Source organism: Giraffa tippelskirchi, chromosome 13 (assembly GCF_054371585.1).
Source record: "Giraffa tippelskirchi isolate mGirTip1 chromosome 13, T2T-mGirTip1v1.2.pri, whole genome shotgun sequence".
NCBI classification, from domain to species: Eukaryota; Metazoa; Chordata; class Mammalia; order Artiodactyla; family Giraffidae; genus Giraffa; species Giraffa tippelskirchi.
The window spans coordinates 68,807,780-68,823,716 of record NC_137287.1 but is presented as its reverse complement, the minus strand read 5'-3'; the positions used below and the strand labels follow the sequence as shown (position 1 = coordinate 68,823,716).

Genomic DNA, 15,937 nt, shown 5'->3' with positions numbered 1-15,937 from the left:
ATAGCACGGGGACTATAGCCCCAATACTTTATAATAATTTTAAATGGAGTATAATCTATAAAAATATCAAATCACTATGTTGTACATCTGAAACTAATACATTATAAGTCAACTATAGTTCAATTTTTAAAAATTTTTTAATTAAAATGAATAAAAAAATTGATGATGGGGATGCTGACTGGCAGAAGATTGATAAAATAAAGGCCATTTTGAGGGCTCTTGCATTTCAAATGAGAAGTTTACATTGCAAACAGTAGGCAGTGAGGGGGTGAATGGAGCAAATCTGAACTTCAGAAAGTGATTATGTTGGCACAATGGAGGCTGGAGTGAATGGGGGGGTAGTGGGGGAGGGGCAGAGATGAGCTTCAGGGTAATTAGTCAGGAACTATAATAAACGGACCGTTTCATGGCGTGTCTGCTGGAGTCACGGACATTGTCTCTCTGTTACCCTTTCCCGCCTTCTCCGTGTTATTTGTTCACAAAAGCAAGTGCCCTGCCATCCGCCCACCCTGGTTTAAAAATTCTCCCAAGGAGAGGCTCATCCATTTCACACAAGTTTGAGTCACCATGACACAGAAATTACATAGACCATCAGACCAGCCTCTGCATTTATCCAATAATAAGAAAAAGACAACAACAATAAGTGTGGCCCAGTGAACAAAGAATCGAAAGATAACAAAACAGAGGCAGACAACTAGTAATTTAAAAAGTGTTGTTTGGGGGCACTTCCCTGGCGGTCTAGTGGTTGAGGCAATTCCTGATCAGGGAACTAAGATCCTACATGCCTTGCAGCCAAAAAATAAAAAATAAATTTAAATAAATAAATAAGATGATGAAGATCCCACTTGCTGTGTGGCCAATAAGTAAATAAATGAAGAGATGAATGTAGATAGTTTCAAAAGGTCATATTACTAGAAAACTATGTTTATTTAAACAAAATAAAATAAAAAGGGCTGTTGGGGGACTTCCCTGGTGGTCCAGTGGCTAAGACTGTGTGCCCCCAATGCAGAGGGCCTGGGTTCCATCCCTGGTCAGGGAACTAGATCCTATATACTTCAACTAAAGATTCTGGGTGCCACAACTAAGACTTGGGCTGGGTTCCATCCCTGGTCAGGGAACTAGATCCTATATACTTCAACTAAAGATTCTGGGTGCCACAACTAAGACTTGGGGCAGCCAAATAAATAAATAATTTTTTAAAGTGCTTTTTTATTTAGGTTCTCAATTTATGTGGAGGCAAACTCTGGCTCACTCTTGAGCTGTGTGATCTTGGGTCAGTGTTTTTTTTAACCTCTCTGGGCCCTGGGGTTTCTCATCTGTAAAATGAAGGCTTTAGGCTGGGTAAATACTGAGCCCTCTTAATGATCACCTGATATCTCAGTTCTTCTACTACTGAGTTTCCAGGCAACCCAGGTTCGTATTAGGAAGGAAAGGTAATCACTCAGACTGGCTCTTATTCGTTATGAAGTAGCTCTTCCATCCGGAGCCCCAACTGGACTAATGGAAGTGAGTTGAGGGCCACTTATGCTTTATTCTCAGTGTTCTTTCTGGAGCCCCAATACTGTCTACACATACACACTACAGCCTAGTTCTTTTGTTTAATATTTATTTATTGATTTGGCTGCACTGGGTTTTAGGTGCGGCACACAGGGTTTTTGATGTCTAGTTGCAGCATGCAAACTCTTAGTTGTGGCATGTGATATCTAGTTCCCTGACCAGGAATCGAACCAAGGCCTCCCCCCCGCCCCCCCGCATTGGGAGCTCAGAGCCTTAGCCACTGGACCACCAGAGAAGTCCCTACAGCCTAGATCTTGAGGCCTCATCTTTACACAAAATCTGAGCTTTAAAGTGAGGGAGACCACATGGCTTTAGGCACCTTGAGCTGCTAATATTTCTGCAGGAAGGGAGCACAGACTGAGTCCAGGCCTGAGTCTCTGTTCCATCCCTTACATGCTATGCCAACCTGGGCAAATGCTTTCAGTTTTCCTGCTAAAGATAGAAAAAATAATAGTATCTACCTCACAGGGTTATTTCGAGGATAAAAAAGAACAGAACCTGGCACATCATAAGTGCCATTTTAGTGTGGTCAGTGAATAAGCAGAAAGTGATAGGCAATTCATCAATCTCAGTGATAACATGATAAATCAGCCTTTATCATCCACAAGTGGATGATCCAGAAGTGTGATCATCATGATCACAAGTCATGATCCCTGAGAGATCCAGACAAGTGATCTAAGTAGAAAGTGATGTTGCTGGGAAGACCCCAAGATCCTTTGGTGGTCATCAGGCCATTTCCACATGGTGATACACATAGCCATTCCCTCTCTACTCAGTTCAGGGAATTTATTTTGGCACTTTTCTTCAATACCCATAAGGCTCTCAACAAAGATAAAATGCACCGACCTTAGTAACCTACAACATAATGGAAATACCAACAACAGATTTGGATGAGGCATGCCCAGTGACATCACATTTGTAAGACTGACTGGGAAAGTTAGAACACATTGAAATTTAGTGTAGGAAGCACCTGCGAGGAACAGTTTGTTCTTCCAGTTAGAGAGACTTGGGGTCCCCACCCTTGCCCCACCAATAACCTTTCTAAAAAAAAAATAGGCCTTTATAACCAAAGCATTTTTACTTCGTATTGAGATTAAAATCCAATTCATACAACCCTGGGCACCAAAGAGAATCAGCCAGAGAATCCTATACAGCTGAGGGGGGCAGGACACCTGGAATCTGATCAACACTACGCTCTGAACACACTGGATGGATTTATAGTATGTTTAGAAAGGGATCTGGTCACCTCAGGGCTCCCTGGTTTTATGAAGGAGAGAATCCATAAACAATACAGCACAGAAGTAGATTTATGTGTATGGATATTGCTTCAAAGGTCCACAAACCAATTCAGAGCACCTATAGGAGCCTGGCAGGGACGTGATGGATAGGATGTGGGAGTGATGATGGGTGCCGCTGGACAGGTGGTGGTGGTTCCATGAGTCCCACGTATGAAGAGCTTGAACTTTATCCTGCAAGCAGTATAGAGTCATGATCTCTATACCATGTGGAGAGTGGATTTCAGAGAAGCAGGAAAAGGGACTACACTAAATTTCTTTTGTAACAGTTCGGGAAAAGAGATATGAGAATCTGAACTTAGGAGGAAGTAAGGATTAAAAGACCAGGTAGGGTTTTTTTTGTTGTTGTTTTTTATCATTTAAGAAAGTATTTATTGATTTGAAACATGAGCACTTTTAAATTTCAAGAGAGGACTTCCCTGATGGTCTAGTGGTTAAGAATCTGCCTGCCAATCCAGGGGAATGGGTTTGATCCTTGGCCCTGGAGGATTTCATTTGCCATGGGGCAACTAAGCCCGTGGTCCACAACTATTGAGCCCAGGAGCTGCAACTACTGAAGCCTGTGGGCCCTAGAGCCCATGCTCCACAACAAGAGAAGGCCAAGTACTGCAACTAGAGCAAGGCTGCACGCGGCAATGAAGACCCCAGTGCAGCAGAAAATAAATACACAAATAATCAATTTTTTAAAATTTCAAGGGAAAGTTAAAGGCAAGTTTTCATTTTTTAAAATTGAAGTATAGTTGATTTACAACATTGTGTTAATTTCTGGTGTACAGCAAAGTGATTCAATTATATATACATACACACATATATATATATATATACACGCACATGTCTATGGGCTTCCCCTGTGGTTCAGCAGTAAAGATTCCACCTGCAATGCAGGAGACACAGGAGACATGACTTTGACCCCTTGGTTGGAAAGATTGCCTGGAGTAGGGCATGGCAACCACTCCAGTATTCCTGCCAGGAAAATCCCATGGACAGAGGAGCCAGTGGGCTACAGGCCACAGGGTCACAAAGAGTCAGACACGATTGAAGCAACTGAGCATGCATGCATACACATGTCTATAAATTATTTTTTATATTCTTTTCCATTATGGTTTATCACAAGATACTGAATATAGTTCCCTGTGCTCTACAGTAGGACCTTGTGGTTTATCCATCCTCTATATGCTAGCTTGCATCAAGAGCAGGTAGATTTGAGAATGACTTTAGGAAGTGAAATTGGCATGAGATAAAGATGAATTGCACGTGAGGTGGCATAAGTTGGGAAAATAACCTCGTAGAACTGAACAATCTTAGGTGACATATCAGCATCTCACCTACGTTTTTACACTGATGTAGTCACGTCAGGACTACCACAGGTAGACCCAGCTCTTCCCAAAACAACTTCGCTGTTTTAGCAGCTTCCTGTTGGTATGTATTCTTTCAGTTCAGTAACCAGCATTACACCTTCTAAGAAAAGGGGGAAAATTCAACATTCTGCCAAGGCCCTCTTTTTTTTTTTAATAAAGTTAGGATTAGCTCTAGGCACATCACATGGCATTAATTTTGTATTACATGCAATCTGATTGATTATGGTATACCAAATTATGAATAGCTGCCAAGAAGTCTCATGACCATTTATCGAAAAAGACGCTGTAGGTATGAGTTATAAAAAAAGGATGTGGCAGAAAAACTGGAGTTCAACTAAAAATGTATTAGTCATGTAGGTCCTTTTACAATTCTGAAATTCCTGTGCCTAAGTGATGTGTCCATTTTGCCTTGGGTGTGATCTCTAGAGCTCTGTGTACCCCTGCCTATGAACCTTCCGGTTGTGCACTTTCACAGATGTGAGCTTGCATTCCATCAACATCAGGCACGAGTGAAATTGCAGCTTGCCCTCTGTCTCCTATTGCTGGCAATAATTCACCTCCTGCCTCCTCTCCCTCCTCCCGTCAGGAACTCTTCTTGCCTGTTCACTTGATGCCAGTCCCTGTATGCCAACTGTTGTATCATACTACTGTACTTTTCAAGGTACTATACTGTAGGGATTAAAAATGTTTTATTTTTTGTATTTGTTTTTTATGTATGATTTGTCTGAAAAGTATTATAAACCTATGAAAGTACAGTCCCATATACTCGAATGTGTTAGTTGGGTACCTGGGCTAACTTGGACTTACAAACAAATTGGACTTATGCACTCACTCTCAGAATGGAACTCCTTTATATGTAGGGGACTTACCCTATGTCAGATGCTATGTCCAGTACTGAGCACAGTGCCTGGCCCACAGTAGGCATTCCGGAAATGTTTATCTAATGAATGAATGAAAGTAAAAGGCAACTGTGGGCAGATTCAATCCTCAGGGACTGAAGCCTGGCCAAGGAGCGTCTGGCCCATGAAATCAGAAGAGGATGCAGGAGAGCACAGCCATCTACACCTCTTCCCTGGATCCAAGCACCTCTCAGGCTGGCTTTGGGGTTTAGGATCCGCTTGGACCTGCATCTTCTCGAATCTTCCTTAATTATGTCACTCACTACAGAGACAGGGCAATTAGTCCAAGGGCACCAGAGAGTGTAAGGAGCAGGGATTTAGCAGGCATTTGGCCACCAGAGGGCAAGAGAGTCAAAAGCCTGCTCCTGCTCATCAGTGTTGCCCTCTGCAGGGTGGAAACTTCCACACTTCCCTAGCAGCACTCTCCGCATTTCTTTTTACTAATCGTCCCCAGTACTTGGTACAGCGGGAATTCTAGTATGATTTAAACCCTGAGCTATTTACAATATCCACCTTGGGCAATGCTTTTCTTTTTTTGCTAATAACCATTTAAAAATGAAACGTGCACACAGGAACATTTTGCAAGGTTAACCAAGGAGGGCTGGGTAAGGCCACTCCTTTGGGCAGCTTCCTATGCAAATTGCCTGGAAACTTTGAGGCTGGGCATGCTTCTGAGAGTGGTTAGGAGGTGTGCCCAGAGGCTGGTAGGTCAGGTTGGGGTGCCAGGTAAAATACAGGGTGCTCAGTCAAATCTGAGTTTCAAATAAGCAATGAATATTTATATACTGGCCACACTGTGAGGCATATGGAATCTTAGCTCCCTAACCAGGGATTGAACCTGTGCACTCTGCAGTGGAAGTGCAGAGTCTTAACCACTGGACCACCAGAGAAATCCCAATAAATACTTTAAGATATAAATCTGCCCCAGTGTGGGGGTCAATCTATTATTTTTATTGAATGCAGCCACCCTTCCTGTGGGGAGTGCAAGGGGGCTAATTCTTCCTGCACCCACCAGGTGCCTCGCTCATCTGCCTTAGCTCACACCACCTCCTCTGTCCAGGATGCTCAGCCTGCTTCACCACCCGGATTATGCTCCTTATTTAAGGTCCGGCTTGAATGTTACCTTCTGCTTCCTTTTCAGTGCTCTTAGGGCCCCACATCCCTGAGCGGTGATGTGGTTTATCATGCCTGCCTAGAACTTCAGGTTGGTTGTGTGTGTGTGCGATGGGATCAGTGATGCTCAGTGGGGGCCGGAAGGGAGGGGGCATCTTTGGTCATTCTTCAGAGTCCCATATATGGGAGAAAAGCAAGGATATAAACTGCTGTCTTGGCTTCCCAGCCCCCCAGGCTCCCTCCCAGGCCTCCCTCCAGCCCACAGCTCTTCTCTGTGTTCTCTGGGTCTAGAACACTGACCAGCTAGTCAAAGAAACTCAGTGTAATTACATATTCCTAAAATAATATAATCAGCAAAGCCCTTGTTCTTTGCTATTAAGGAAAAAAAATCTCCCATGGTGCCCTTTCAGGCCCATTTCATCTCTCAGCTGCCTCTCCTCCTCCCTTCCTCACCCACCTTGGTACCACCAGATTTTCTAGCATCCCTACTTCCCTGGGAGCATTTTCAGTCATCCCTTTACTGGTTCTCCTGCCCTCTGGCCCTTTCTTCCCCTGGTTTTTAGCCACCTTTCTGTTGGTGGATGCCCTAGGGAAAAACTCTTGTCCCCACCCCTACCACTGATACCCAGAGAGCCTTCAGGATTGGGGGAGATGCACACAAAAGCCTGGTGTTCCTGGTGCCAAGTCCAGGGCAGCTGGCAGGCTCAGAGCCATCATGCAAGATGACTTGGGTTTCAGTCTAAACAAGGACACATGCTCCTGGGCCATCTGCCTAACATTTCGTTCAGGCAGGGTCTGGAGACAGAAGAGAAGGCACCCTGAAATGGTGAGAGGAGGAGGGCTTAATAAAGCCATTGCAGTGTTTCCACAGGGGTGGGAGGGGCTCAACATAGGCCCATGAGGGAGGCTACAGTCAGCACTGGGACTGACACTTACCTTTTCTGGGCCCAAAAAAGCAAGAGGAAGGAACACCTGGTACAACCTAGAGAGAGTGCTCCGGGCGGGGGGGGGGGAGTGGAGGGGGCACCACCTGGCAAGGTGTGTACTCCCCAGAGGGTAACCCTCAGGAAGGGGAGGAGGGGTGGGCCCGCCACATTCTCCTTGATCTCTGGTTTCTATTAAGTGATTGTTGAACTTAGAAAGCATCACTACGAACAAAGCTAGTGGAGGCGATGGAATTCCAGTTGAGCTATTTCAAATCCTGAAAGATGATGCTGTGAAAGTGCTGCACTCGATATGCCAGCAAATTTGGGAAACTCAGCAGTGGCCACAGGACTGGAAAAGGTCAGTTTTCATTCCAATCCCAAAGAAAGGCAATGCCAAAGAATGCTCAAACTACCGCACAATTGCACTCATCTCACATGCTAGTAAAGTAATGCTCAAAATTCTCCAAGCCAGGCTTCAGCAATATACGAACCGTGAACTTCGAGATGTTCAACCAGAGATCAAATTGCCAACATCTGCTGGATCATCAAAAAAGCAAGAGAGTTCCAGAAAAACATCTATTTCTGCTTTATTGACTATTCCAAAGCCTTTGACTGTGTGGATCACAATAAACTATGGAAAATTCTGAAAGAGATGGGAATACCAGACCACCTGACCTGCCTCTTGAGAAACCTGTATGCAGGTCAGGAAGCAACAGTTAGAACTGGACTTGGAACAACAGACTGGTTCCAAATAGGAAAAGGAGTACGTCAAGGCTGTATATTGTCACCCTGCTTATTTAACTTATATGCAGAGTACATCTTGAGAAATGCTGGGCTGGAAGAAGCACAAGCTGGAATCAAGATTGCTGGGAGAAATATCAATAACCTCAGATATGCAGATGACACCACCCTTATGGCAGAAAGTGAAGAGGAACTAAAAAGCCTCTTGATGAAAGTGAGAGAGGAGAGTAAAAAGTTGGCTTAAAGCTCAACATTCAGAAAACTAAGATCATGGCATCTGGTCCCATCACTTCATGGGAAATAGATGAGGAAACAGTGGAAACAGTGTCAGACTTTATTTTTGGGGGCTCCAAAATCACTGCAGATGAAATTAAAAGACGCTTATTCCTTGGAAGGAAAGTTATGACCAACCTATATAGCATATTAAAAAGCAGAGACATTACTTTGCCAACAAACATCCATTTAGTCAAGGCTATGGTTTTTCCAGTGGTCATGTATGGATGTGAGAGTTGGACTGTTAAGAAAGCTGAGCGCCAAAGAATTGATGCTATTGAACTGTGGTGTTGGAGAAGACTCTTGAGAGTCCCTTGGACTGCAAGGAGATCCAACTAGTCCATCCTAAAGGAGATCAGCCCTGGTTGTTCATTGGAAGGATTGATGTTGAAGCTGAAATTCCAATACTTTGGCCACCTCATGCGAAGAGTTGACTCATTGGAAAAGACCCTGATGCTGGGAAGGATTGGGGGCAGGAGGAGAAGGGGACGACAGAGGATGAGATGGTTGGATGGCATCATCGACTCGATGGACATGGGTTTGAGTAAACTCTGGGAGTTGGTGATGGACAGGGAGGCCTGGCATGCTGCGATTGATGGGGTCACAAAGAGTCGGACACGACTGAGCGACTGAACTGAATTAAATAGCAAATTCCCCAATCTGGGAGTAGAAACAGTGTGAAGAGTGAAGACAGTGTGGTCCAGAAAGGTCCATGGATCAGTCCTTGCTTTTGCTCTGGTCTCCTGACACTCATCCGGGTCTCCCTTTGGCCTCTCCGTGGAGTGAGAAAGGTCATGAAATCTGGGAAAATGGTACGATGCCCACACTGCACTGAGTGCTGAGGACTGAGGAGGGATGAGGTAGGAGGAGAGAGACAACAAGTGTGGCTGCAGTGAGCTCTACAGACTCCTGGGTCAGGAAGTGAGCAGAGGGTGAAAATAAAGGCCAGGACTGGTGGGGAATGTCTCCTGGAAGGGATGGAAAGTTCTTTATAGTCTCCTTGGAGATTTTTCATTTTAATTTTTTTTTGGCTGCATGGCATGTGGGTGACTGAGGATGGAACCTGTACCCCGTGCATTGGAAGTGCAGAGTCTTAACCACTGGACCACCAGGGAAGTCCTCTCCTTGGAGATTTTTAATGAAAACAAACATCAAAAGACACAGCACTCCTTCTTTGATGCCTTCAGAAGCATTTGTTCAGGTCAACTGTATAATGACACGGGCTAAAAATAAAGGGTCCACAGTTTAATTATCATTGCTCATGACCAATGATATGTTGGCAGGGAGGCATGTCTCCCACTCCCTGACTTTCCAGAAGGTAGGATTTCCCCCCAACCATCTCCTCAGCTCCTCACTCTTTTCCAGAGAGGAACGGGGCTTGCCTAGTCTAACACTGTCTCTCAGCCTCTCTCTGGGCCCCCATGTTGGAAGGGCTGAGATGGTCCACACGTGTCTGAAACTGGGGGGAACGTTGGCCTCATTCTGGACTGCAGTCCACTGTGGCTCTAACCCTGTGCTATATTTTAGCATCCACTTTGTTAATGAACCAAGCTAATATTTTAGTCTCAGTTTGTCTTATTCTTTCATTTGCCTCTTAATTTGCTCAGAACTTCAGTAAGGAGAGTGGGGCTTTTTTAAAAAATGACAAACTATCCCTTAGTATGTGTTAGTCATTATTCTAAATTCTTTAAATGTGTTTTCAAATGTAATCCTCACTACAGTCCTAGGAAGAAGGTATTATTATTATTATTATTATAACAAGACATTCACTGGCTCCCCAAAGCTCACACCCTTAGGAAGAGGAGGAACTGGGATTCAAATTCACATAAGCTGTAGAGCACAGAAACCACCTCCAGGCGATACCGCCTCTACTAGGATTCCTTTTGTGGTATAATCCTCTGTCTTTTCTTTCTTTCTTCTTTTTTTTGGTGGTGCCAGAGGGCTTGTGGGATCTTAGTTCCCCGAGCAGGGATTGAACCTGTGCCCCCTGGGGTGAAAGCGTGGAGTCCTAACCACTGGACTGCCATGGAATTCCCTCTTTTTTTGTTCTAACCAAGTTTAAAAATTCTCTTTAAAACAACAAAGCAAAGTACATGTACGTGACCATTCTTTCTATGAAGAAAACACAGGAGAGGGAGAAAATTGGAGACAAAACAAATGCCCTTCTTTGAGAGTTGAGATCTACTCTCATACTTCAAATGTTAAGGCTCAAACCTTTTTTCTCATCTACTGTTGACACAGACAGAGCTATCTAGATTAGGGCAGCTAGCAGCACACTTATTTCCTCAAGGAGACACAATTTAAGCCCTCATTCTTGGTCAGGAGAGATGGCAGAGATTTAATGAATTCTCCCCTGTAGCGAAAGGAGGGCAAGTATGATGTGACCTGACAGCCGAGAAGATGAGGAAGTTTCTCACGCAGCATTTATCACTCAGCAGGACAGATGGCAAGCTGTACAACAGCCAGGACCCTCCTGGCTCAGCATTTCAATCCTGGAGAGACACTGCCAAGGAGCTGTTTAAACTGGTCACTGGCATAAAATCTTTTCTTTCTTTTTTTTTTGGCAGTGCCGCACAGCACGTGGGATCTTAGTTCCCTGACCAAGGATCAAACCCGTGCCTCTTGCAGTGGAGGCATGGAGCCTTAACCATTGGACAGCCAGGGAAGTCCCATAAAATCTTGAATCAGACATCTGTTGCTTTGCAGCCAATATTCCTTCCAGACTGAAATGGAGCAGGACCCTGAAGGGCCCTTCAGGTACCAATGTCCATCCATATCCCCATTTCTTGTTTGTAGAAAAAGGCTTTAGTTTCTTAGGTCCTCCCTGAGTTCCAAAGAGCAGTAGTTCCAAGGCAGTAACTAATTAAGGAGGTGAGGGAATGCAGAAACAAAGGGAAAGCAGTTTAAACAAGAAAAGTATTGACAACAGTTCAGTGATAAAACAAATTTCGTTTCTCCTCGTTCCTCACAAGCTGGAATCAGGATTGAAAGGAGAAATGTCAACAACCTAAGATACACAGATGATATCATTCTAATGGCAGAAAGTGAAGAGGAACTAAAGAGTCTCTTGATGAGGGTGAAAGAGGAGAGTGAAAAAGCTGGCTTAAAACTTAACATTCAAAAAACTAAGATCATGGCCTCTGGTCCCATCACTTCATGGCAAACAGAAGGGGAAAAAGTAGAAGCAGTGACAGATTTTCTTTTCCTGGTCTCCAAAATCACTGCAGACGGTGGTGACTGCAGCCATGAAGTTAGGAGACACTTGTTCCTTGGGAAAAAAGCTATGACAAACCTAGACAGTATATTAAAAAGCAAAAACATCACTTTGCCAACAAAGGTCCATACAGCCAATGCTATGGTTTTTCCAGTAGTCATGTACAGATGTGAGAATTGGACCATAAAGGCTGAGTGCTGAAGAATTGATACTTTTGAATTGTGGTGCTGGAAAAGACTCTTGAGAGCCTCTTGGACAGAAAAGAAGTCAAACCAGTCAATCCTAAAGGAAATAAATCCTGAATATTCATTGGAATGACTGATGCTGAAGCTGAAGCTCCAGTACTTTGGCCACCTGATAGGAAGAGCTGACTCATTGGAAAAGACCCTGATGCTGGGAAAGACTGAAGACAAAAGGAGAAGAGGGCAACAGAGGATGAGATGGTCAGATAACATCACCAACTTAATAGAGGTGAATTTGAGCAAACTCAAGGAGATAGTGAAGGACAGGAAAGCCTGGCATGCTGCAGTCCATGGGGTTGCAAAGAGTCAGACACAACTTAGTGATTGAACAACAACAATCTCCTCCTCAAGGGATAAACATAATAATCTAAATGATGTCTTTGAGTTGTTCTGCAGGAACTAGAGACCCCCCACCCACCCCTCAAGGTTTAGGATGGTGACTACAGCTGAGCACAAACACTTGTACCCAAGACTAGTTAACCCAGAAGGCTTATAATTAAGATTCTTGAAAATTCACTCTGTGCCACTATGGAGAACAATATGGAGACTCCTTAAAAAACTAAAAATAGACCTACCATATGACCCTGCAATCCTATTCCTGGAGATATATCTGGAGGAAAACATGATCCAAAAGGATCCATGAACCCCAATATACATTATAGCACTGTTTAACAGTAGCCGAGACATGGAAGCAACCTAAATGACCACTGACAGAGGAATGGATGAAAAAGATGTGGTACATATATAGAATGGAACGTTACTCAGTCGTTAAAAAGAATGAAGTAATGACATTTGCACTGACATGGTTGGACCTAGACAGTGTCATACTGAGTGAAGCAAGTCAGACAGAGAAAAAGAAATACCGTAGGACATTCTTTATATATGGAATCTAAAAAGAATGACACAAATGAAAGTGAAGTCACTCAGTCATGTCCAGCTCCTTGGGACCCCATAGACTGTAGCCTGTCAGGCTCCTCCATCCATGGGATTTTCTAGGCAAGGATACTGGAGTGGGTTGCCATTTCCTTCTCCAAGAGATCTTCCTGACCTAGGGATTGAACCTGGGTCTCCAGCACTGCAGGCAGACTCTTTACTGTCTGAGCCACCAGGGAAGCCCTGGTGATACAAATGAACTTACCTACAAAACAGAAAGAGATTCAAAGACTTAGAACACAAAATTATGGTTGCCAGAGGGAAGGGATAGTTAGGGACTTTTGGAAGATCATGTACACATTGTTATATTTAAAATGGATAACCAACAAGGACATATTGTATCACACATGGAACTCTGCTCAATGTTATGTGCCAGCCTGGATGGGAGGGGTATTTAGGGGAGGATGAATACAGGTATACATATGGCTGAGTCCCTTCACTGTTCACCTGAAACACTGTTAATCAGTTATACCCCAATACAAAATAAAAAGTTTAAAGTTTGGGGGAAAATGCAGGTCTTGAAATCATATTAAACAGAGTAAAACTGTGTTAGGAAAAAAACAGTAGTGCAAGGTTGTTGGATAACTTTTTAAGAAGACTGCATGACAAACACGTGCTTATGGTCCTTTCCTTAGCATGAAATCACCTATTCATCAGAGCACTTAAGTGATACAGATTATATAGTGTTTTCTTATAGATTCTATCCATATGGTAGCTAACTGGAGAGACCTGGCTGGTGTTTCCTGGAGTAGATGCCAAAAGATGGGAAGATGTTAAAAAAATAACTAATCGGCAGCCTGCCTAGCCTTAAATATGACACTTTCAGTGGCTCTTCTAACTTTGGAATTCCTAGATATCACTGGGCTTTCCCAGTACATATGGGAGAAGAGGGAAATCTGTGGGTAGGAGAAACTTTGGGTCTTCTTATGGTTGTCAGCCAGGGCAGTCCCGCCATGGGAAGGCTCTGAAGGTAACTTCTAAAGCCTTGAGTCCAGAGCTGCTCACCACTCTACAGCGACTCGGTGGCTCAGCATCCCGTGCACACTGAGCTGTTCTGGAAAATTCTGGCTTTGGAAGAAAAGGATGAGAGACTTTCCTGGTGGTCCAGTAGTTAAGAATCTGCCTTCCAATGCAGGGGACAGGTTCCTGGCCAGGGAACTGAGATCCTGCATGCCAAGTGCCACAACTAGAGAGAAGCCTGAGCACAGCAAGGAAAGATCCCAAATGCTGCAATGAAGATCCTGCATGCCACAACTAAAGACTGGATGCAGCCAAATGAATAAAGATTAAAAAAGAGAAGAAGAAAAAGATGAGAAATGGCTGCAGCATATGACCTTCCTCCACTAAGCAAAACCTTCCTCTGCTATTTTACTATTGCTGGGTAAGAGTGTGTATGCATGTGTGTATGAGGGAAGGGTGGGGGTGCAAGAATACTTTAAATTATTCTATTCACCGTGGGAATTTTGAAGTTTTACACCAAGACAATTAATTATTGTCCGGAGCTGCTTCCTAGTCTCTGCGTCACATTATAAAAATATTTCTAGGCAAAATATTTTGAGCTCATCCTATGATCTCTCTACCCCTTCAGCCAACTACTTAGAAATAAAAAATTTGCGTTTTAATGATAGAGTATTTTGTCTCAGGACTTATGTTAATGTTTTCATAGGTGGCGTTATTTATCCCTTTCAACAATGTGATGTGGTAGGTATCATCCCCATATTACAGATGAGGAAAATGAAGCCTTGAATAGGTGAAGTAAGAAGCGCATAGACACACAGCCACTAGGGGTGATGCTGGGGTTCGCAATCAGGCAGTCTGACTGCAGAGCCCAGGTTCTCAGTTCACTGTGCTTCTTCACTGAGGCTCAAGACAGTGTCACATCTCCTGGAAGCTGGAAGGAACCACCAGAAAACACCTACTTAAATAGCTGACTCCTGATGATAAAAGTAGAAACACATGTTATAAAAGAATTAGTTCTTTAAGGTCTCATCTCTGTCTTTCCTTCAAGACAAACGACAATTGAATTTTAGTTAGAAAAGTACAACGAAACATCCAGAACATATACCAGCAGCTGCCGAATCGAGTGAAGAAACCTTGCAACTTCAGTGCTGAGCAATTCCAGAAACAATTACTGATGGCTAAATCTGCACCTGGTCCTGTGTCAGAGGCCAGGGGCTCAAAGATGCAAATGAAGGACCCTTTAAAACATGTTACTTATTCATGACTATGATCCTCACACCCATGAGGATCCCCCCATGGCATCTCAGAAGGTTTCTGAAGCCTCATTATTATTATTATGGCTTATCTCTTGGAGGCTTCAGTTTTACTCCAAGATTAGAGGTGGGGTGGGGGAATAGCAAAGTAATTTAAAACATTTCAAAGAAACTTTTAAAACAAACACAGATATCATGGAGTTGAATAAAAATATTGCCTTATTTTTAAGACAAAACACTGGACTTCGAAGAAATTGCATGAATGAGGTCACCCCTCCCCCAGCATCCCCATCAGGGTTACACCCTCGAATTCCCAAGGGCACTTGTTCTGGCTTCTCTGCTGATAGGGATTCCTTCATAACTGGGTAGAAACAGTTAAACAGTAAGAATGTATTAATTAGAGAAGGGACAGCTAAAAGGCAAAGAACTTATTAAATAGTGAAGGGAGACAGACACACAGTGATATTTTCTAGAAGCTGGACCTTCCAGAATGAGAAAGGAAATAGATGACCTGGCGGGAGGGAACTATGAGGAGATTAATTATGATGAGCTCAGTCAGCTACAAAAAGTTATGTGAGCAAATATAAAAGAAAAGAATGTGAGGAAGAGGCTTAGTGAACCCACACTGTGTGGCCAGCGAGGAAGTTCAGGTTAGGAAAAACTGAGTGAAAAGTTGGACCCATAATCAAATTTTCAGAAACTGTTTATGAACAGTTCCTAAAGACAGCGGGCTGACAGGTCAGGGTTGTGAGAAAAATTTCCAAGGCACATAAATAAAGCTGTCCTAGAACTGAGACACGGGCTTCCTGCAGTCCATGGGGTCACAAAGGAGTTGGACACGACCTAGCAACTGAACAACAACAAGAACTGAGACAATGCTGGAGGAAAGAAAGAGGAGGGGGTTATGGTGCTAGAAACATCATCTGAGTACAGTGTAGAGTTGAGAAAACGGAATAAAATGAACTGGGGAAACAAGAATGAAAAGTGGTTAGACAAAAAAATGATAGCTGAGGAAAACCAAAGAGACCCAACTTGTATATAATAGGTGTCTCTGGAGAAGACCAAGGACAAGAAAAAGGTATAATTATGTCCAGAGATCATTCAAAAAGCTTTTCTGAAATAAGACTTAAATGTACAGATTGAAATACAGGCTAAGAAAAAAATGGATGCAGA

General features: G+C 43.5%; 1 non-coding gene across 1 annotated transcript; it reads right to left on the bottom strand.

The window, feature by feature from the left end:
• Positions 1-5,926: 5,926 nt before the first annotated feature.
• TRNAG-UCC (transfer RNA glycine (anticodon UCC)) lies at positions 5,927-5,999 on the bottom strand. The gene has a single exon. It is a non-coding gene; the product is annotated as a tRNA-Gly (tRNA).
• Positions 6,000-15,937: the final 9,938 nt, after the last annotated feature.